At 44.1% G+C, this 22,764-nt stretch overlaps 1 long non-coding RNA gene across 2 annotated transcripts; it reads right to left on the bottom strand.

The window, feature by feature from the left end:
- Positions 1-6,162: 6,162 nt before the first annotated feature.
- LOC109308378 lies at positions 6,163-19,691 on the bottom strand. Of its 2 annotated transcripts, none has more exons than XR_002100595.1 (4): positions 19,559-19,691; positions 13,055-13,390; positions 9,806-9,926; positions 6,163-6,806 (listed from the first exon to the last, which is right to left on the bottom strand). It is a non-coding gene; the product is annotated as an uncharacterized LOC109308378 (long non-coding RNA). The 2 variants fall into 2 exon arrangements; XR_002100594.1 differs by lacking the exon at positions 6,163-6,806 and adding an exon at positions 6,898-7,136.
- Between the last annotated feature and the right edge of the window lie 3,073 nt (positions 19,692-22,764).

The following is a 22,764-nucleotide window of genomic DNA, read 5'->3' as shown; positions in this document are numbered from 1 at the left end:
CCTGCCTCCGCCGCCCCCCCGCGGCTCCTCTGCCTGGCCCGGCCTTGAGCGGGCAAGCGAGCGGCTGCAGCGGAGCTGGGGCCAGGCGCCCCCTGGCGGCAGCGGGCCCGGCCGCTCCCCAGGAGAAGTCTTGGGACGCGGGAACTTGGCGTGCGCCTCCCCCGGAGCGGGTCCCCGCCACCCCCGCGTGTGAAGCACGGTGCAAGGCGGGGCAGAGCTGCCCCTTCGCGGCTAACTTTGAAGCAGGTGGGAGAGAGAGAGAGAGGTGATAGGAGCGAAAGCTCTGGGGAAGCTCTGCTTAGGGTAGAGGCACGACCTGCTTGAGCAGTTGGGTTGGAAGGGGCCTGGAGAGGTTATCTAGGCGACCCTGCCCCAGGCAGGATCATCCCTATCCAAACCATCCCATACAAATCCCTTGTTTAACTTTAATCCTGTGGGTTTGGCCCTGTGGGGCAGGTGACTGGCCCTGGGCTGGTCTGTGGGCACAATCGTGCATCACATGTGGCCCCGCAGCCTGGTGCTGCCTCTGCCTGGCTCTTCCCCAGCCGTCATCAGCTCTGCGCCAGCCCAGCACAACAAGGACCCTTGTACCATTGCTACCCAATGTAAATCGGGGCCCAAGCCCCCATATGGGGCCTGTCCAGCCCCCGTGCACCAGGATTGCGCTCAGTATCCCCTGGGTGCCCAGTTTAGTGATGGGGCCATGGACCGTGGGGCTCCCCTCAGATCTGGGGGGAGCCTTGTGAGCCGGATGATGTGGTGGCGGTGTTCTGTGTGGCTGGCCTGCAGGCTGGGGTTGAACACTCCTGGTCTTACCTCGCAGCAAAACTACACAGTCAACCCTGACACAACACCATAACCTATCACAGGGAAAGCAGGGGGATGGCAGCAGCCAACATCCTGCTGCTGCAAAGGTAGTTAAAACATGTTCAGAGATCCCAGGAAGAGGGCCACACCCTGCATTACAGAGGAAGGCAAAAATCCCCACAGTCCATACCAGTCTGACCATCAATAAAATTCCTTCCTGACCCCAAATATGGCCCCCATTCTTCACCACAGATTGGTATGATCCTGAGCAGAGGGGCAAGACCCTCTAGCCAAGAACCAGGTTGAAATCCCAAAATAAGCACTGACACTCCCCAGTCAAAATCCCCAGCCATGGTTGCAGGCCACACTCAGTGCCTCTGAGGAAGGCTTTAAAAAAGTCCCTGACATATACAGCAGCAGGAGGGGAAAAATTCCCTCGCATGCAGCAACCAGCCATGCCCAGAAGCAGAGGAAATACCTATCATAGAACACAGGCATAGCTATGTATAAATCATCCCTGACCACTGCCTGTCCCACCTCCCCTTGAACACCCAAAATGATAGAGATGCCATAATTTCTCTAGGCACTTCATTCGACTGCTTGACTGTTCTAACAGTGAAGAAGTTTTTCCAGACATCCAATCTAAATCTACTCTGCTGCAACTTCAAGTCGTGCAGGTCGTGTCCTACTCTTGGCGGCATGAATGACTCATGCTTTCCGAGGCTGGCGGGGCATGTCGTGGTGGCAGCAAATGAGGACCACCTGTAGGTGGCCGTGGTGACATTGGCAGCAAGGGAGGCCAAGCAGGGACCACCTGCAGGCAGCTGCAGTGATGTTGGTGGTGAGGCTAGACTGAGTGCGGACCGCCCACAGGCAGCCGCAGTTGGGGGGTGGTGAGTGGCGACTGCCTGCAGATGCCAGCGGTGCATCAGTCAATCTTGGGGGGAGGGAAAGGCGGGGGGGGAACATGTCCCCCAGTGCTCCTACCACGTGTCACCTTTGCTTTGCAGCAAGAGAGAAAAGGTGCTTTCCCTTTTTTTTATGGCACCCCTTCAAGTATTTGAAGACTGCTGTAATGTTCCCTCTTAGGGTATATTCAGATGAGCACAGTCATGTGATATGTGGTGCCGCAGACACATTTTCACCGCCGCATAGTGCACAGTCTGGTGTTCTCCACTCTGCAAGGACTGCTGCCTGTGCATGTGCTGCTCCATTTTTTTTCCCATGGGTTTGTTTTTTTACCCCTTTTGCAGCGCCACATATTGCACAACTGTGCTCGTGAGATATCCAGGGGTAAAAAAAAACCCCAGAGCAGTGCATACTTGGGCAGCATGTGCTGCTCAAAAGTGGAGCCAGGCCACCTGGAGCTGCACTTTGGCTGCCTGTCAGGCTCACCCCAGCTCCAGCCCCGGAAGGCCCCCAGGACTCTAGGTAAGGCTGCTGGGGCCAGCACAATGCTGGCCCCAACCTCCCCTACCACCCCCAGGGTAACTTGCTGTGGACCAAAGCACGCGTGGCACAGGTGTTCCCTGGGGACAAGTAGCTGCAGCACAAGGTGCACTGCTGCTAGTTTTCTGTGAGGAACCAAATATCCATGCACATTTGCACATCTAAATACAAATACAAAATGAGTGACACCTGACTGGATGGCAGCACTATGGACAAGGATTTGGGAGTCCTGGTAGATCACAGGACATAAGCACCTTTTCTGTAAGCTGAACGTGCCTGGCTCCTTTAACCTCTCCTTGCATAACTTCCTGAATACTGAGGTGAGGCTAACTGGTCAATAGTTCCTTGGGTCTTCCTTTTTGCCTTTTTAAAGAGGGGGACTAAACTGACCCAATTCCAGTCCTCTGGTACTTTGCCCATCTTCAGTGACTTTGTGAAGATCATTGCCAGAAGGTTCGTGATCTCCTTTGCCAGCTCCTTCAATAACTGGGGATGAACTTCATCAGGTCCTGCTGACTTGAATTCATTCAGACCCATCAAGAGCTCTGACTACCTTCTTTGTTATCTCATCCCCCAGCTTGTCCCTTTCCTTATCCAAATAATCTTCATTGTGTCTAATTCCAGCTCAATTTTTTGTGACGACTGAGAGAAAGTAGCTGTTGGGTAGCTCTGCCTTCTTTGCATCTTCTGTTAAGAGTTCCTTGGCTATTTAACAGTGGATCCACCACTTCCTTGGTCTTTTCTGGCCATGATACTTATGGAAACTCTTCTTGTCATCTTTAATTTCCCTGGCCAGGTGCAGCTGATTTTTTTTCCACTTTGCATTCCTAATTTTGTCCCTGCAGGTTCTTGCTATTTCTTAGAATGCTTCCTCAGTGACCTGCTCAATTTTCCATTGCCTGTATTTTCCTTTTGTATTTGAAACATCCTAGAGCCTCCTTATGCAGCCACATCAGTCTCTTAAGATTTTTCTTGTGCTTCCACTGTGTCGAAACAGTTTCTTGTTGGGCTTCCAATACTATGCCCTTTAGAAACTTCCAGCCCTCTTGGGCACCTTTATCCTTCAGTCTTTCTTCCCGTGGCACCACGCCTATTAATCAGTTGAAATCCACCTTCTTGAATCAGTTGATATCCACCTTTTTGAAATCTAGCATCCTGGTTCTGGAATTCTGTCATATCATGATTGCTTCCCTCTCATTACTTCACATCTTCCACCAAGTCTTCCCTATTGATCAGGAAAAAAATCCAGTATAGATGATCTCCTACTTGTAACCTCAGCCTTCTGGAACAGAAAATGTCAGTGTTTTTGACATACAAAGCAACACTACCACCTTTCTCCCAAACCGCTTTCCAAAACAGAATGTAGCCCTCAATGCTGACATTGCAGTCATAAGACCTGTCATGCCAGATCTCTGTGATACCAATCAGATCAAAGTTCCTGTCCCAGATTGTATTCCAGTTCATCTTGTTTGTTCTTCATACTTCTCATACACACGTCTTCCTGAGGACCCCCCCACCGCCATACGCATGCATCTTTTGTTGGAAAGACCTGCGACCCCCCACCAAACTGCTTGGTGTTGGGTGTCACCACGTTTTTCTTCCAGATAGACTGATCCCAGAAACAGTCCAGGCTGAATCACAGTGATTAGCATGTAAGAAAAAGCAGGTTGTACGGGACAGTCTCCAATACGTGAGTTGAAATGTCTAGGCTGGTGATAATGCCAATTAATGACCCCAGGTAAGAACAGTGGTCACAGGTCATTACTCAGTGTCACTGCTCCCTACTTGTTGACCAAGAGATAGTTATCTTAGAGAAATGGGAGGAAATACAGAAATTTGAATCTGAACTGTATAAAACTCTTCCACACAAAGGCATAGGTGTGAGAGTCTGGAACTTGCCTCAACTGTGAGGACACATTTTGAGCACCCTGAGACCTCACCTGGTAGTATGTGTTCTCTGCTGCGTCTAAATGCTCTTGGTAATTTTGTCTGATTGCTGATCTCCCAATAAACTAGTATACAGTTCAAAAGAACTTGCTTTGGCTTGTTTTATACTTCTCTGGATAAATTAAAAGCTCCCAGAGTCATCTTAGGTATAACACTTTCCCCTCCGGAGCGTCTGCTTTGTTGCTGGAGGGTTTTGTTCACCATCCCCCATTTAACCTAGTTTAAAGCCCTCACAAGATTGGCCAAACAGCACCTGATGATGCTCTTTTCAGTTCTAGTAACATGGATCCCATCTTTTGACAGCAGCCTTCCTCCCTGGAATATCCACTAATAGCAAAGAATCTACAGTCTTCACACTGACACCACAATCTCAGTCACGCGTTTATTTCCAGGATACAATTGTCCCTGCATGGGCCCTTGCCTTCCATGGGGAGGATTGCTGAGAACACCACTTGTTCTCCAAGTTCTTTTTAATCCTCCTGTCAGGAGCCTTGTAATCACCTCTCGTCTACTCAGTATCATTCCTGGCAGTATCATTGGTGCCTACATGGACAAGCAGGGAAGCGTAATGATCTGAAGACTGGATAAGCTTTGGCGATCTTTCTGTGACATCCCAAAAATAAGGATCCATGTAGACCGCACACATCCCAGGAGCCCAAATCCAGATGACAAATAGGTGTCTCTGTTCCTGACCTATCACCATTACTACTTTCTTGCTGGTATAGTGGTCCTAGATCCCCTATTAATCGAGCCATGCACTTCCAGCTCTCTAGACTGGAGAGTCCTTTGCATCATGCCTGCTAATATCATTTCCTCTGCTTTTTGCTCATCTCTTCCACCACAGAGTGCTTGAAAGGAGTTGCTAACTTCAGCCTGCTCCTCTTAAATTCTGGGGACTCTCCTTCAAGTAGTCATGTGCTGCCACCTCTCTTTTCCCTTTGGCTTCTCCAGTGCCAGTCTCTTATAACTCCTGGCTGAGTAATCTTCCTCTTGCTTGATATAAGGTACATTGGATACCCATGTTTCCAATCTTTTAGTCTTTTCTTCCAGGGCAGACAACAACTTACCCCTGGTGAAAGTGAAATGTTTTTGACCCTTTGGGTGGAACACAAACATTGCACATCCCATGCAGATCATAACTGTGGACCCAGCCTGTGTTTGTGCCCCCTTTCCTTCCTGGAGGACACCTAGGTTGTAAACAAAACAGAAGAACAAAGAAAAAACACAAAACCCACATGCCAGACAACCATACCTGTGCTCTCATGCACACTCACATACACAGAGTCTCATACTCCCTGACTCATTCCTATGGCAAACTCCCTCTCTATTCACTATGAACTGTTAGGGGCTGCCTAGCCTAGCTCCACCCTTCAGTTAGCTAACCCAGCCAACACAAAGCAAGCCCTATCAGTCACTCTAAAGGAGCCTATAACAGGGGGCCTTGTCGGGGCCAATCTGCCATTGGCTTGCCCACCTGTTTCTGGGCTAACCGCCCACCTCACTCACCTGCCATACCTTGCCATTTCATAATTCGTTCTAATTAGGCGGGAGGCTGACCATTCCTGCCCTGATGCCATGGGGCACTATCTGTGGCTCCGATCCTCCCCTACGTCACAGCCCAAGTCTCGCAGATGGCATCCAGGTGACAAATACTGCCAGCCTACAGCCAGACTAAGCTTAGCTTTCATTGTCAGGCCTCACACACACACATTTATGCTAACCTCTCACTAGGACCTCTCAAGCTCCATCCCCTCTCACGGGGTCTCTTTCATGCATCAACAACTTATACCGCCTTGCTTCCTCTTGGAGCAGGCTCTTTTGGCCCTAGGCTTTATCTAGTGCATGTCTTTTGGGCCTCTCCCACAACCCTCACCGGGGCAGTGGCCAGCCAGTTACCTGACCGGGGCCAAGCTTGCCCTGGCTTCTTCTGGGGCAACTACACAAAATCTCACACACACACCAGGCTCCCAGCCCTCTGATTTCCCCTTCACTGGGGCTCCACATCTCTACCCCCTCACTAGGGCTATGGAGCTTCTCTCCCTAGTGGGGGTTCACGTGGCTGTAGCCATGCTTTATCCCAGGATCTTGAGGCCCTCCTGGGTGTCTTGGCACCCTGGTTGTGAATCACTGGCCTAAAAGAAGTGATTCCTCAATATAAAAATGCATTGTTGTCCCTGTCTATAGGAAGGGTAGAAGTTTGATTGGGGGAATCTCCCTACTAATGATTGCTGGCAAGATTCTTGAGATAATTAGACTCAAATGCTTCACTTGATACATAGCTGTGAAATTTTTGCCTGATACCTTATTGCCTTCAGGAAAGAATGAGGAATAATAGATAGGATCCTTGCTAGACTGCAAATACCAACATACTGACCTTCTGTGTTGCCCCTGTTCATCTTGCAAAAGAATGTCCCCTCTCACCTGAAAAGGCTTATGGAAGTTGCTTAAGGTCGGCTGTCCTGACAAACTCCGTAGTGGTTGGACAAATTTATGATGGAATGGGCTGTATCCAGCTTCTCATCTTTGTGTCACAGATCTCTGCCATTGGTACAGTGGGTTCAGGAACCCATTGGAGGTAGACATAGGGCAGTTGGAAAAAATCCCTGCAGCAGAGAAGAGGAGGCACCTGTGTCCAGGTAAAGGGCAGCTTTGAACTTGCACCTCCTAAGCCAACTAGCAGGCCCAGCATCTTAGATTCCTTGTGTAGGATGGCCTTTGGGGCTACAGTAGCCCAAAATGAGAGGGGGGTGTGGAATGGCCACTCCTGACAAGGGCCCCTGCCCAGCCAGCAGAAGCTTCAGACACTCTTTAAACCATGTTCTTTGGTTTCCCAGGTCAACAACCAGATCAGGAGCCAACAAACAGGTTGGTGGGACAGAGGGATAGGGAGGGGTGCCATCTTCTTCTTTGATATACTTGTGGAGTCTTGCCACCTGAAAATGTAAACAAACAAACAAAAAAATACAGATCTTGGCCAGATCCAGCTACCCTTCCTCTGGGGCCTCCTAGGGCTCAGGTAGAAGCACGGGTAGGAATCGGGTTTGGTGCCAGAGGTTGGCCTGTCATGCCTCTTTGTACCCCAGAGCCCTGCCACTGGTGTAGAAGGCTCAGGGTGCAAAGTCCCATCGGAGTGATGCATGGGGCAGGGGGAAAACCCCTCTGTTTGCTGATGGCTGTTCCTTGGTTACCCATTCCCAGAATGCAAGTCATTAGGGACCATTTTTTAGCTTCATGGAAAAGTTTTCAACTGACTTATTGCCTAAAAGTCAAAGGTTATACACCCACCTGTTCCTAGGTTAGCCCTACGTACAACCATTCACAGTTCTGACAGGGCATTTGCTTCAAGCTGTAGATGAATGTATTCACTTAACTGAGCAAAGTTCGCATCACTGATGAAGTTTCCAGCAAAATCACCAAAGGCAGGGAAGACACCAGAAAATTATGTGATTATCTTTGGGGTAGAAGTGGCATAACTTCAGGAAACACTGAACGTCTACACAGTAGTAGTTCTAACTTCATTACTTTATTCTTATGAATCATAGACAACCTATAGCTACGACATTTAGAAGCTGAATCATTTCCATTTAATGTGTCTGAAAAAGGTAAGGCAAATAGGATGAAAAGGTAGAATTCTGAAATTCTCTGGCAAGCAAATATTTAACATACAGCTGCTGTGATTATGAAGGCATAATTAAGATGATCTGGGCTAATAATTGGCTCCTTAAGAAAATCTCTTATAGACATCTGCCTCTGGTACGTATTCACAGACTAGGAACTGGAAAAGATGAAGGACTATCTAAAAAGACCCTAAATCAATGGAATATTGACATGTGTCATGCTGTGGGTTCAGTTAACTGAGTCAGGAGCCACTTTAACAAAGAGGTTTCTTTATTCCTGCCAACAGCACCCAGGCAGCTGTGACACTTCTTTTGCAGCTCTCTCTCCAACTCTGCCTATCTCTTGAAGATATATAACCCTCATATCTACCCTTTTCAAACAAAAAGCACAACTCATTTAAAGCAATAGCAATATACAGCAAATCTGTGAGGCATCACCTTAGTCTCTGCGTTGCCTTGATCAGTCTGTGCTGTAGTCCCTCCATTGTCTTGCTCACTTTCTCAGTGCTCTAATCTTCATGTTGTTCTCTGGTTTGGACACTTCTTTCTCCTGTTCTTCTTTGATGTGCTGCAGGTGTTTCCTATTCCTTCTTCTTATGGACATTTCCTTCACTTGCCTCTACTTCACTCAATTATGTTACTTCTCTAATACTAAACTTGCACTTTTGTCTATTAAGTTTTCACTCTGCTGACCAAGCCCTTTCCAGAGCTCTCTGAAGCCACTAATCATGTTCTTCCAGTATACATCCCTATATTAAAATATCATTTATATATACTTTGGCACCTTCAGTGCCATCAAATTTTTGTTGTATATACTTATTTTTGGTACTCACTTCTGGTACTAAACATCACCCAAAAGGGAATTTGAAAAAGGAGAATTTTCCATATGGAGTGTTGAACCTGCATACATGTCTGCTATTTTTTCTCTAATAGAACCTGCCAGAACCCAGCTGATGCATCTAATGTGGAGAAATACGTTGCTTGTGCCATCTCTTCCAAGATTTCTTCCCTGGTGGGAACGGGCAAACATTCCCTTTTTATATATTTATTAAGTTCTTTTGGGTCTATGCTAAGGCAAAGAGTTTCTTCCTTTTTTTAGTACTATCAACCACTCTGAATAAGCCCACTCTGGTTCTTCTACTTTCTTAGGTAGAGACTGTGAATTCTCCAAAGTTACAGGATTGATTCAGTAGTCTAAGATCCTTTTCAAGTTCCCTAAAGGATTCTCTCTTTTTTGTGACCTGATGTGAAATTGCTATTTCTTGAAAGTCTCATTCTTTTTGGAGTACAGTACAGGCAGTCCTTGACTTGCAACATTTCGAGTTACAACGTTTTGCACTTACCGTGTTTATAAATTGACATCCTGTTTCAACTTTTTGATGTCAGTTTCGACTTTACAATGCTTGATCTGATGCGATGCCATGCCGGTGAACAAGTTTGCTGCATCACTCATCTCCCTGGAGATCATTGTTCAAACTTCCTTGGACACTTTCTTTAAAAAAGGAGACAAGACTCCAGAAAAACCTGCACCCAAGACTCCTGAGAAGGCTCCAGCCAAGAACTCTTCAAAAAGTCCAACCAAGAGCCCTTTAAAAAGTCCAGCAAAGTCACCTCAAAGAAGTCCTTCTAAATAAATATGATTACTATTTACAGTATAAATAAATTAATGTAGCTATATTACTCATCTATAATTGGTTGAGTACAAAATTCTGGGGTATTTTTGGTGGAAATAGGGTATCAGGCCTTGGTTCAGGAAGCAATCCTCCATTTATAACATTGTTTCTTATGAGAAAATTGCTTTCGAGTTACAACGTTTTGACTTGAGATGCAGTTTTCAGGAGCCAATTGTGTTGTAAGTCCGAGGACTACCTGTACTCCTTAAACTTTTTGAGCACTGCCTCATAATCAGCCCACAACTGGCTCAGTTGCAGACTGTTTTATATATCCAGTATCCCACCACCCACTATATTCAGAAAAATAGCTACCTTTTGGTCACTTGACTTTTCAGTTCCTCCACTCGCCCTCATGTACAGGTGCAATTTTTGATCAAACCTCTTTCAGTTCTATGCTACATGTCTGGAGAGTTTCTGCTGGAGACTGTAGTTGCTTCATTTCATGCCCCCCGCCCCCCCACCCCAAAGCTCACTCCAATGCAATCATCTTTATTCAACTACTTTTGGTACCACATGGGTTCAGTTCATTGAGTCACTAGCTACTTTAACAAAGAGGTTTCCTTATTCCAGCCAACAACACCCAGACAGCCATGACACTCCTTTCTCAGCTCTTTTTCCAACTTCATCATCTTGTTAAAGAAACAATCCTCCCAATATTCAAAGCTGAAAATCGGAAACCCTTGAATTCATGTCATGGTGCAAAATGATGCATGGTGGCACAACTAGCTCTGAGCTAGCGCCTAAGGAGTGTAAGCATAAGCTGCTACAAAATCCTGATAGTAGGATAAGCTTTCCCAGTCCACTGTACCTACCATTCTCTTTCCATTCAGTAACTACATTCCATATAAAAACTTGGCTTATCAGGCAGTAGAGAATTCATTGCTGAAATCTTCATCATGGGATGAAGAATGATTTTCATTGACTCTGAAGTATGATAACAATTGGCTACTAATCCATTTCTGTAAATTATTTCATGTAGCAACTAATATTTAAAAATAACTTTAATCCTGGTTTAAGGTACAATATCTTAAGGTTTGAATCAGAAGGACTATATCTAAGATAAAGGTCTCATTAGAGAAACTGGACAATACTCAGCAGTTTTCATCCCTATTAAGGCAAGCACTGATGTGCTTGCTCTCCTGAATCAAGAACTGAATGCTGGATACTGTATGCAATCTTCTGGTTTCCATGAAGTATCAGTATATAAATACAAGAATATAACTACTCACATGTGGCCTCAAAATGTGGCAAGGACATTTGAAACAATGTTGTGCCTATCTTCAAGAAAGGGAGGAAAGTGGATCCAGCTAACTATAGGCCCATCAGCCTGACTCCTATCTGGGGAAGGTCTTAGAAAAGTTTATTAAAGAGGCCATCCTTAATAGACTGACAGATGCCAACGTCCTGAGGGATAGCCAGCACGGGTTTGTTGCGGGTAGGTCTTGCTTGACCAATCTCATTTCCTTCTATGACCAAGTGACCTATCACCTGGACAAAGGAGAAGAGATTGATGTCATATATCTTGACTTCAAAAAAGCCTTTAATCTGGTATCACATGATCACCTCTTGGCAAAATTGGCCAATTGTGGCCTTGGGTCCACCACGATCTGCTGGCTGGAGAATTGGCTCCATGGTTGGATCCAGAGGGTGGTAATTGACGGAAGTCAATTGTCATGGTGCCCTGTGACCAGTGGAGTCCCCCAAGGCTCTGTCTTTGGACCCATATTGTTAACATCTTCATTAATGATGTGGACATGGGAGTCAGGAGCGGACTGGCCAAGTTCGCCAATGACACCAAACTTTGGGGCAAAGCATCCACACCAGAAGACAGGAGGGCTATCCAGGCTGACCTGGACAGGCTCAGCAAATGGGTGGACGAGAATCTGATGGTGTTTAATACTGAAAAATGCAAGGTTCTCCACCTTGGGAGGAAAAACCTGCAGCATCCTTATAGGCTCGGCAGTGCTACACTGGCTAGCATTACAGAAGGAAGAGACTTGACCACAAGATGAACGTGAGCCTGCAATGCGATGCTGCAGCTAGTACAGCAACCAAAATGCTGGCTTGCATCCATAGATGCTTCTCAAGCAAATCCTGGGATGTCATTCTCCCCTTGTACTTGGCCTTGGTGAGGCCGCAGCTGGAGTACTGCGTCCAATTTTGGGCTCCACAATTCAAAAAGAATGTGGAGAAGCTTGAGAGAGTGCAGAGGAGAGCCACGTGCATGATCAGAGGTCAGGAAAACAGACTTATGACGATAGGCTGAGAGCCATGGAGCTCTTTAACCTGGAAAAGCGCAGGCTCAGGGGCCCCCTATAAGTTCATCAAGGGTGACCACCAGTACCTGGGGGAATGTTTGTTCACCAGAGCGCCCCAGGGGATGACAAGGTCAAATGGTCAAACTGCTGCAAGACCGTTTCAGGCTGGACATGAGGAAGAATTTCTTTACTGTCCAAGCCACCAAGGTCTGGAATAGCCTGCCATCAGAGGTGGTTCAAGCACCTACACTGAACACCTTCAAGAGCAAATTGGATGCTTATCTTGCTGGGATCCTATGACCCCAGCTGACTTCCTGTCCTTTGGGCGGGGGGCTGGACTCGATGATCTTCTGAGGTCCCTTCCAGCCCTAATGTCTATGAAATTGATGAAACTGAACTGGACTGCTCTGCCCCTTAGGTTAGGTGAAGGAGTAGTTATTGTAATTCATCTTGTCAGAGAGGTTACATACCCTAATTTGGTTTAAAAAAATATTCCATATTCAAAAAAAATCATAGTAAACTGCTAATTAGCAATGGATATTGAAGTTGTATTTGTTACTATGGATATGGTACTTGGCAATGGGTACCAAAGTTGTATATCTATGTTGCTACTTAGGACCACCCTCACATTCATACCTGCCAACCATCTACCCAGAAAGCAAACAAGCTCATACCCTGGCAGCAGCCCAGTCTGACTCCAGACATTCTGCCTGCAAAAGGTTGTGCAGACCTTAAACATGCTGATAGGACAGGCTACCTATAAAAGGCAGTTGTAGTGGTGGCTTTCCTTTAGCCAGTGGTGGTGGGGATGCTCACCTTTTATACAATAGCATAGCTCCCAGGATTATTTTTGTGTTTTATATGCAACAGTGAATGACACAATGCAAAAACAGCATTGTTCCCAGAGGATTTGTCCCTCCTAGTTCAATTCTCTAGCTACTGAGCTAAGCCATGATCCCTCTTGTGAAAAGGGTGGACGTGCTCCCACCTAGAAGAGTCCATATTTTTGTGGTTATGGCATCCTCTTTGGAGGTAGAAATGTGGGTTTGAAGCCATTCTGGCAAAAGAGACAACTGGACCTGGATCTCCCACTTCCTGCATGGGTGTTCCAATCACTACAGAATTAAATAAAAGATGGGTGGTGATTGTACCTCTGAGTGAATCCTGCTCATCCCGTGAACAGAAGTGTAAGTATCTATCCTTAGGAAAAGGTTTCAGACCAGGGGTCCAAAGTGGATAGAGGCATCGAAACCCCAGAAATAGGTGTGGTTTCAGATGCAACCTCATTCTTAATGTTTCTTACCTAATTCCAGACAGCTTCCCACTGAAGGTGGTGCTGTTATGAATCCCATTGAGGTACTTGTCTTTCACCAGGTACAGTGTAGGAAGCTGGTGGCTAACTCTTCAGGCTCTGAATTCCATTCCCAGGGCCAGGTAAGTTGAAGTTAGTCCTTAAATCTTAGACATGGTTGACTACCAGATGCAGCCATGACATCAGGCAGAAATTTTACCCCTTTACTGTAGGAATTAATTTGATGTGGCCTTTGAGATTTGAGCTGTGTCCTTTTTTTGCCCTGTGAATAATGGGTACTTCACGTTCCAAGACAGTTGATCCAAACACTTTTTGCAACCAGTGAATCTATTAAAAGAGAGAAATAAAAATTTACTGGGATTTCTCATGGTTGCTATGCCTTCTGAATACTGTGGTGACATTTCTGCTGGTTTTAGAGCTTGCATTTTATATAGCTGGACTAGTGATGTACTTGCTGGTTCTTGGCTATGCTTGAACACTACCTTAGCATTTCTTTGTAATGGCACTAAGACAGTTATCCAAGATAATAAATAGTATAGTGCATGATTCTGTGATTCTCATGGTGATATATTGTAACCATGAATATTTAAAAATATTTTAATGGAGAAGGGTGTTTATAACATGTTGAATTTTTAATAAACCCTTACCTTCTGTTTTTATAAAAAAAAAAATCTTTATTTCTGTATTGATTATGGCCTAGGTAATTAACATAAGGTTGGAAAATGATTAAAAGAAGGCTTTTGGAATCTACATTGTTCTGTTTAATTGCTCCTCAACCAATGATTCGCTGTTGTTTTTGGCAGTTGAGCAGACTTTGCCTGGCACCGTGCAATTCCCCTATTTATGTCTGTGAGATTTGTCTGTTGTTGACTGGCAAAGGCATGCAGCTTTTTTGTATATAATAGAAGCTAGACCTGCAGAAACAATAAGTGTTGTTATGTGCCTTAGAAAATACTAGGTAAGGTACCTATGGCACCCATTCCCACAGCATTTGAGCACTTGACAGTATTACCATAGTGATACCTTCACAACAGCCCTGCCAGTTAGGGGTAGTGCTGTTATCCCTATTTTACAAATGGGAATTGTACCATACATAGATGAAGGGCTAGACCCAGTCTGGCAAACTACAGTCCAACACGGGATTTAAGTAGAATATATCTGTGCCTGAGTTGTAAAAAGCTACCCAGAATAGCCCCACTCTTTTGATCACAAAGCCACTCAAGTGCCAGCATTTGAACTGCAATGATCCCCACAGGCCTGAATTTAGGCTTCTGCACTTGCCTTAGAAATATCCCATTTTGAGCATCTAGGTACCTAATTCCCACCTAAGCTCCACTGTGATTCTGAATGGAGGTGAAAGGTGTCCAAATCCCCAAAAGTGGCCTGAACTGTTAGGTGCCCTCGGAGCATGCCTTACATACCATAGGTTCTAGTTCAGTACAGACTACCCCCAGTCACTCACCCAAGAACAGAGCTAGAAGCAGTGGAGGTGGGGCAGATTACAGTTAATATGTAATTTCTGACTCCTCTCATGGAAACCAGCTGAAAATGTTTGCTGCAGAATTGACTGAGTCTTCTGTTTGTGTCTAACAAACTTACTGCTCACAGTCTTAGAAAATTAGAAGTGACTGTAAAGAAAAGAGGAACATTACAACATCTCGTGTATGATGCACTACTTAAAATACTAGCTGGGCTCAGTACATCTCTTGTCATGAGAAAAAGATTGAGATTCATATGTTATTCAGGCAACCTACTGGAATTTGTTAGAGAAGTTAGCATGCATTTTTTAAGTTGTGAACTGCAACTCCTAGAATCTCCTTAAACAAGTATGGAGATAAGATGATCTGGTGAGAGCCAATTATTTTATAAATGTAAACTTCATTTTAAGAAAAGGAAAGAGTGGTGTACAGCATTACATATTTATGGATGCATTTTTGTTCCGTTGTCATGTAACAGAATAAATAATACATTAGTTTAAGTGTTACCATTTATTTCCTTGTTGCCTTGATATTAGAAAATAAAATGCCTCCAGTTTCTGTGTTTGCATAGAGGAATTCAGTTGACATTACCAGTCTCAATAAGATGTGGTGCACATAGTGGGCATTTCTTATTTTTAAAGGCAAAATCATGACTATGTAATTTATTTTTCTCTGGGTGAAAAGTTGATATTTTTATAATAAATATGTTTTGTGTTTGTATGACTGAGAAAATAGACATGATATTAGAAACTACTTTGATGATTTAGGTGTCATTCATATCTATCCTGTCAGCTGTCAAAGCTTACCTCAGAGCTACAACGCTTGTTGGACCAAGTAGACAAAAGAGCTCTTGAGCAAGAATGGCAGGTGTAAATAAGAATGTGGAATTTGATCAATTGGTTTTAACCCCAAGAGATTTACATGTTCTGTTCAAAATACTATTTCATCTGGTTTAACCCTGAAAATCCTAAACCAGGGTCTCCTGACATTTACAATGGTATGCTGACATCAGTGGGCCAAAATCATGGTTTGACTTAAGTAAGACTGCAACTAGATGCATTACAAATTAACTTGACCTTTAATTCCTATTTTTGTTGTCAGAGGATCTGATTTGACTGGTGATGAGTCCTACAGTCCTGACCCAGTGAAGCATGTAAACATGTAATTCAGTTTAGCTAGGTGGGTCTTGATTAAGTGCCCACACACTCCCATCAGTTTCAAAGGTCTTCAATCAGGCATGTGAATAGCATCGAATTCTGTATCTGTTGCTTACATAGTTGAATTTAAGCTTGAATCATTTTCTGGTATAGAGCAAGAGACCATCTATTAGTTTTCCTGAAAGATCTTTATATCCTTGATGTCCTTTGTATATTTTTGTCTCTTCTCCTTCATCATAGTTCCTTCCAACCACACAGAGGAACAAGAGATGTACTTCCTGCTAAGTGAAGAGTAGAAGGGTAATCTGGTTTGAGTAGAAGGAAAAATTGACCTGTATGGTTAAACTCAATTGGACTAGTTTGGAAGTCCAGCTCCTAACCTCAGAACTGAATGTCTCCATTGCTCCATGGGTGGGTCCTAAAGAAAGAACAACCAGTCTGTTACATGATTATTAAATTATTATAATTGTTACTGTACTGAGTTCCCCAGGTACAGTAGGTGTTTTGTGGTAAGTTTGTGTCTTTCAAAAGTAAGATTAAATGTGAGTAAAATACCATATATTTTTGAAAGTGCTAGTCTGATTTGTGTAGCACTGATTTGTCTAGCCAAATCATTTTCCTCATTAGTGTCTAAAATTTCAATTAAATGAGAAATTATTTTTTTCTTATTTAATTAAAAAATGAACAAGACCATAAACAGTATTTTAAAATCATCTAGCTCATTCTTCCCGCGAGAAAATACCTTGGGGTCTGATACCACATGTCTAGAGAGGCTGAAAGAAGTGTACAATTCCAAGCGTTTCAGAATTTTTTAGGCAAAACACAGAAGCCGATCAAATTTTTGCTAGTGAGGGAGGGTTTGCTTACCATTCTGTGCATCATGGCACAGTTTCAGGTCAAGCGACTATACAACACAGTTAATTAAGAAACTCTGCCAACTTAAATTGTCATCCACTCATACAAAATGTGGAGCAATAACTTGCAACGTATTAGGGCATGTCTACATGTGTGCTTTAATGTGCATTAGCCTATTTTAATGCACATTAAAGCACCACTGACAAAATGCTATTTAGTTAATATGCATTAAAATGTGTCACTTAAAAACGGTGCTCTTAATTAATGTGCATGACACAGACTAATGCACGTTTTTCTAGTACCTCACAACAGAGAAGTGGAGACGTGTTCATTTGTTACACTAGTGTGGATGCATCAAAATAAAAGGAACAAAAGCTATTTCCTGTTCTTGTACACTATTTTCTTCCAGTTAGGAGAGTTAACATAAAATGGAGTTTTATTTTCTGTTATGTGAAACATCTTATGTGCAGTCTACATTTCTCCAGCAAGTGATTGAGAAGTACTCTCTTAGGGCCAAGCTTGCTGGAATTTGTGCAGATAACACCAACACTAATTTGGTTATGCTATCAATACTGAAATACTTTGTGGTAACAACGCCAAGGAAAACTAGGAAATAAGATTTTTGGTATCTGTTGTGGTGCTCATATTATACATAACTTCCTCCAAACTGCAGTTGGCTGTCTTCCCACAGACTTGGATAGCTTTGCTGTAAAGGCTTATACATAGTTTCACACTTACACTGTACATGTTGAAGAGCTGCAAGACTTCTGTCTGTTTGTCCGTCCTGAATATTTTAAATTACTAGAGCATGGCATCACATGATTGCTATCACTGGGACCAGCGCTGGACAGAATTTTGTTCATTTTTGATGGGCTTAAAGTATATTTCCTTTCTAAAGACAAATGTTTGACACTTCTAAAGAAAGTCTTCAGTGACCTTAGTACTAAATTGTGCCTTTCCTTTGCCAGTAAACAAACAGCCGCATTTCAGAAGACTGTAGAGGCAACCAAGAAAAATGATTTGTTGGTGTAATGGGGAAGCCTGGCTCTGTTATTCGAAAGCGGTGCAGCCCCTTTAAGGACACAATTTTTAGAGCCTAATCAGCAGAGCAGGTGGTTAAAGGATAGCCTTGTAGGCAGGTCAGCTGACTGGGGCCTCACATAACCAGGAGAGGGCTCAGGCCAGAGCTATATGAGCCCTGGGATCCAGCCAGTCAAGGAGGGCCAACCCTTGGAGTTATTGAGTGGGGAGCTCTTGAATGTACAAAGAAGCTGGAAGAAAGCAGCTCTGCAGGCCTGGAAATGAGAGAAAGAGTGAGAAAGAGAGAGATAGACTTAGTTTCCTTCATTTTTTCATGTTAAGACTGGTGGCTTGGGTTTGGGACTAAAGGGGTGGCTTGGAGGTCCCATTTGTATCCTAGGAGCATGTGCTTGTCTTGGGCTCCTGGGGGCAGGGTCAAGGCAGAGTAAGGGCTGGGGCCTAGAAGCCAGGCTTAGAGCAGTGGACCTGGGCTGTGGGACCAGCCAGAGCAGAGGGGTGGAAACTGGGAAGACTAAAACCCCAACAAAAGATGGAAGGCCTGGAGACAAAGGGACAAGTGTCCAATCTGATTAGTGACTCAGAATTTGTGAGGCATGGGGAACGGTGTAGGGAAGGTTTGGAGCCATGCAATTAGCCCTTATGGCAAAGGACCACCACCACTAGGTGTTCCTTAGAGCAAGATCAGGCTTGAGAAGCCCTGAGGCAGCCTCCTTCTTATAACCATAAAGAACCTCAAGATATGGCTGGTGAGTAGAGGGGAAGCTGTTCCCAGACTGAGCAGGGCAAAAAGAGGATTTTGTGTGCCTCCAGGAGTTTACAGCCGCCCCTGGGGATGGTGCCCTGTGACAGTTGGTGACAAAAGTTGCACTGCAGATATGTTCCCTGCAGGGTAATTTTGTAGAAAGGTATACAGAATGATTTGTCACAACAGAAACAAAAAGCCTATTGCAATCTCTTGTAGATTGTGGGCAAATGAAGGAACAAAAATTTTACAATGCAGTTGACAATTTTTATAAAACATGCTTGCCCTACTTAGAGTACTATAAACCTGCCTTTGGGTGCACTGAAAAGCTTGAGTTGGGTCTGCTGAGAAGTATGCTGGTATGGGACAATATACAAGACAGCCTCATTACATGCCACACTAGGATTCCCACCTTAAGTATGTTGGATGAGAATTGTCTTTCTGATGAATGCCAATGCAAAAATCAATCATCTCTCATCATCTTTCTGACTGGAAGTCAGAGAACACCTGTTGCTGAAAGGTGACCAAATGTTTTTCAAGAGATGGACAACAAGGCAGTACAAAGACCTAGGTAAGGTTATGGAATTCATGTTTTCTAGGCACCACAGCACATTGAATGCATCTTTTCAATGATGAACAATATGTGGTTTCCTGAAAAATCATGTCTGAATGCTGTCACTATGAAGGCTATATTATCTGTGCAAGTTAATTTTGATCCTGATTGTACTGAGTTCTATGACGAGCTGCTGAAAGGCAAGCAGACCCTCCAAAAATAGCATAATCATAGAAATACAACTGGCAACTTCACACCCTGGAGAGCAGCAAGACATTAAATGACTACTTTATTGTAAGTACATACTTTGACTGTTTATGTTGCTTGTAGGGGGGAATCTGCTGCATTAGTTAACTTATGAAGTCAAACCCATTCAGTCTCTTTGAAGTAATATTATGTGTGTTTCACTATATTGCATATTTTTATCTGTTTTTGCATATTTAAGTGAACTACTCCCTTGAACACTAGTAAATCTTACCAGGGGTCACATTTTCAGCACAAGGAAATATGGTCACCCTAAGGACAAATGTCTGAAAAAACACACTCAGAGGTTATCAATACTTAGCTGGCAGATTCATAAAACTTATTATCTGGTGTCACAAATGAATGTTTTGGGCCTGGTACAATTTATTTTCGTTAATGACTTGGATGATGCAATAGAGAATATACCTCCAAAAACTGCTGATGGCACCAAGGGGAAGTTGCAAGCACTTTGGAGCATAGAATTTGAATTAAAAATGATCTTGATAAATTGGAAAAATGCTCTGGAATGAATAAGATGGAATCTGAAAGACAAACGAAAAGCAATAAACATAAGACAACCAGATGCAAAATTTAGAATACTTGGCCTCAGTAGTGAAGTAAAGGATCTGAGGACCATATTAGAATACAAACTGAACATCAGTAACTATTCTGGGGCAAAACGACAGATAGCATTCTGTGGTATATTAACAGGAGTCTTGCATGTAAGAGTATGGGAGGTAATTATTCAACTCTACTTGGCATTGTCATGGTTTTGCTTTGAGTACTGTGGCAAGTTTTGGGCACCACAGTTTATTTGGAGAGAATTCAAAGGGGAGTAAGAGAAATGATAAACAGTGGATGGACTAGATGACCTCATGAGCCCTGCACTTCTAGGATTCTATGATTTTTTAACCTCTTTTTGTAGCAGTGATTTCGCCAAGGTGAATTTTCCTTTCTTTTTTTTTCCCCACTGTCCACCTTTCCTACCACCAAATAACGGTTGCTATTAATTCTTTTTGATAATTTAACAAATGATAATTCCCTCATGGAAGGCTTTTTTGTCTTTCAAGGACTATGCTGAGCTGCAGAATTATGTAGCAATTGTTATCTGAGTATGAAAATGCAGGTTTGTTCCATGTTCACATTTCCTATAGCGATCATTGGAACTTCATGCCTCACGTAAATGCAAAATATAACATCAAGAGATCTGTAGTTCTGAGAAGGATTTGGACATTAAGGTATCCTTCCTTCCTTCTGAACACTATTGCTTTCAAGCTGTAGTGAGAAATATTTATATGTGAGCAGCATGTTAGTACCTGCAATTAGTTGAGAGGCACTGTGCATGAATGAGCACCTCTAAAGAGAGAGATCATGTTTCTCTAGAATTGCTGCAGTTTATTAGCTATTATACCACATGTAGATTTTAGTTCCTGAGCAGCAATGTAAGCTCACATTTTAGAAACCAGGACAGTAGTGAATATACTTGGCAAGCATATCTTACATATCTAAGGAAACCTACAACCAGTAGAGGGCAGTGATACACATATACATATACAAGATGCATGTGTAAAAAAAACTGCTGTAAATATTACAATTAAATCTGTCTTAAATTTTCATCAACAGGAAAAGCAAAGGTTAGCTGATAGAAATGGGAAATGTATATGGTTGATGGTAGAGAGGTGCTTGCTTAAGGAAGGAGAAGTATATAACAATCTCCTGAAGACATTAAGCAGTAAGGAACTGAACTTATGAAGCACACATCTCAAACAACACAAATCTAACCACTCATTATACTGGATCAGTTCAGCACAGTATAAGAGAAATCAACAACTCACTTCTGCATCTCAGTTAGCACAGTTCATAAAGTATACAGCTCAATTAGTGAAGCAGTATACGTAGTCTGAAAATGTATTGCCTCAAGTCAGTAGAAAATAGAGTTCAAGCAGCAAACTATGTAGCTGGATAACTAAAAATGCAATCTGAGCTACAAATGCTATATAAAAACCTGGCTAAGTATATTTGCAGTTTGTCCTTTAACAACAGTTTAGCTGCTGACCGTGTGCAGTACAATCTTGTATATACCTACAGTGGCTTTTAGAACTTTTTCTAAAAACAGATTTTGGTATAAAGAAACGGAGTATGTAAACTTTCTACTTTTTGCTTACCCTATTAACTCTACTGTACCTAGATACATACCAGATATTGTCTTTCATGATACAGATGAGCCTTGTGAAGCCCTATAGACCGCTAATGAGATTTCCGTATTGCTACTAGACAAGGCTGTCAGAACAGTACCACATACAGATATACCTTATGACTGGACAGTTACAGCTCCAAAATGTTATAGAAGTGTTTGCTTACTGGAGACTAAGGGACAAATTCTATATTTTTATACAGAAACATCTCACAGCAATTTCAGCTGGAGCTTTGACTAAGTCTGCATTGCAGGGTTCAGCCTCTACAAATTAGTACTTCCCAGAATTTTCAAAGATTGCTGCCCTAGGAATTAAAGTGGAGGATACATCAAGTATTGGCATACAGCAAGTCCTTCTGGACACACAGTGTGTCCAGGAAGCATGTTATCCCATGAGACTCTGGGTGAGGTCAAGAGGAGCTTCTGGATCAGGAAACAGGGAGGCAGCTGCAAGGCACTTGGAAGGGCTACAGCAAAACTATTGCCTCTTACTGTAAATAGCTGGATATAAGTTGTGTGTGTAATAAAGAGCTGTTTCAAGTGAAAAGCCCACAGACATAAACAATACCTAGTATAAGAAAAGAGGTGCTAGAAAGTAGATTTACTAATGAACATAGTGTGATATATTAGACTGACATTGGCTGCTTACAGATGTCAACCCCCCCCAAATGGTGCTTTACTTTAAGATTGGTGCGCCTCCACACTAAGCATAACTGTGAGGGAGTGGGGCCTAGGAGCGGCCGTGAACTCCCTAGCGCCCCCTACCATCACGTTAGGGTGGACTAGGCACCCTCGAATCCTCGCCCACCACAACTTTGCTGTTTAATAGGTTAAATGGGAGGCTGCCTTTGTTCCCCTGGTGAACGGTATGCGTGTTCTTGCCCCTCCTCCAAATGGGGTGCCTCTGTGCGCCCCTCCCTTAAGGGGTATGCGTGCCTCCAAACCTCCCCTTTAGCACGCCCCAAGCCTCGCAGCTATTCCATGGGATGTTGTACGGTCCCCTGCCCCTCAGGTGCTCTCTCCCTGGCACCCTGGGCTCATCGCCCACCTGGCGCCCCCTGGGCCGGGCTCCTACCCACCGGCCTGTTCCCGGCGCCCTGGGCCTGTCTCTCCGCTGTCCAGCTCCTACCGGCACCCCTGGGCCTGGCGCGTCACCGCCACCCCGTTCCCGGCGCCCCTGGGCCTGGCATGTCGCCGCCACCCCGTTCCCGGCGCCCCTGGGCCTGGCACGTCGCCGCCGCCCTAGCTCCTACTAGTCACTCCAATGTCCTGCTACTGGTAAATATCGAATTGGGCTCAGGTGGCCGGAGCCTTACCTGGCCTCCCCGACCCTACTGGGTCTTTGCCAAGAATACCGGGTTGGGCTCAGGCGGCCGGAGCCTTACCTGGCCTCCCCAACCCTACTGGGTCTTTATCAATCAGAGCCTGCCCCACTCTG

Source organism: Crocodylus porosus, unplaced genomic scaffold (genome assembly GCF_001723895.1).
Source record: "Crocodylus porosus isolate Cpor-Errol unplaced genomic scaffold, CroPor_comp1, whole genome shotgun sequence".
Lineage (NCBI taxonomy): Eukaryota > Metazoa > Chordata > Crocodylia > Crocodylidae > Crocodylus > Crocodylus porosus.
Note: the sequence above shows the minus strand (reverse complement) of the source record. Positions and strands in the feature narration are given on the sequence as shown.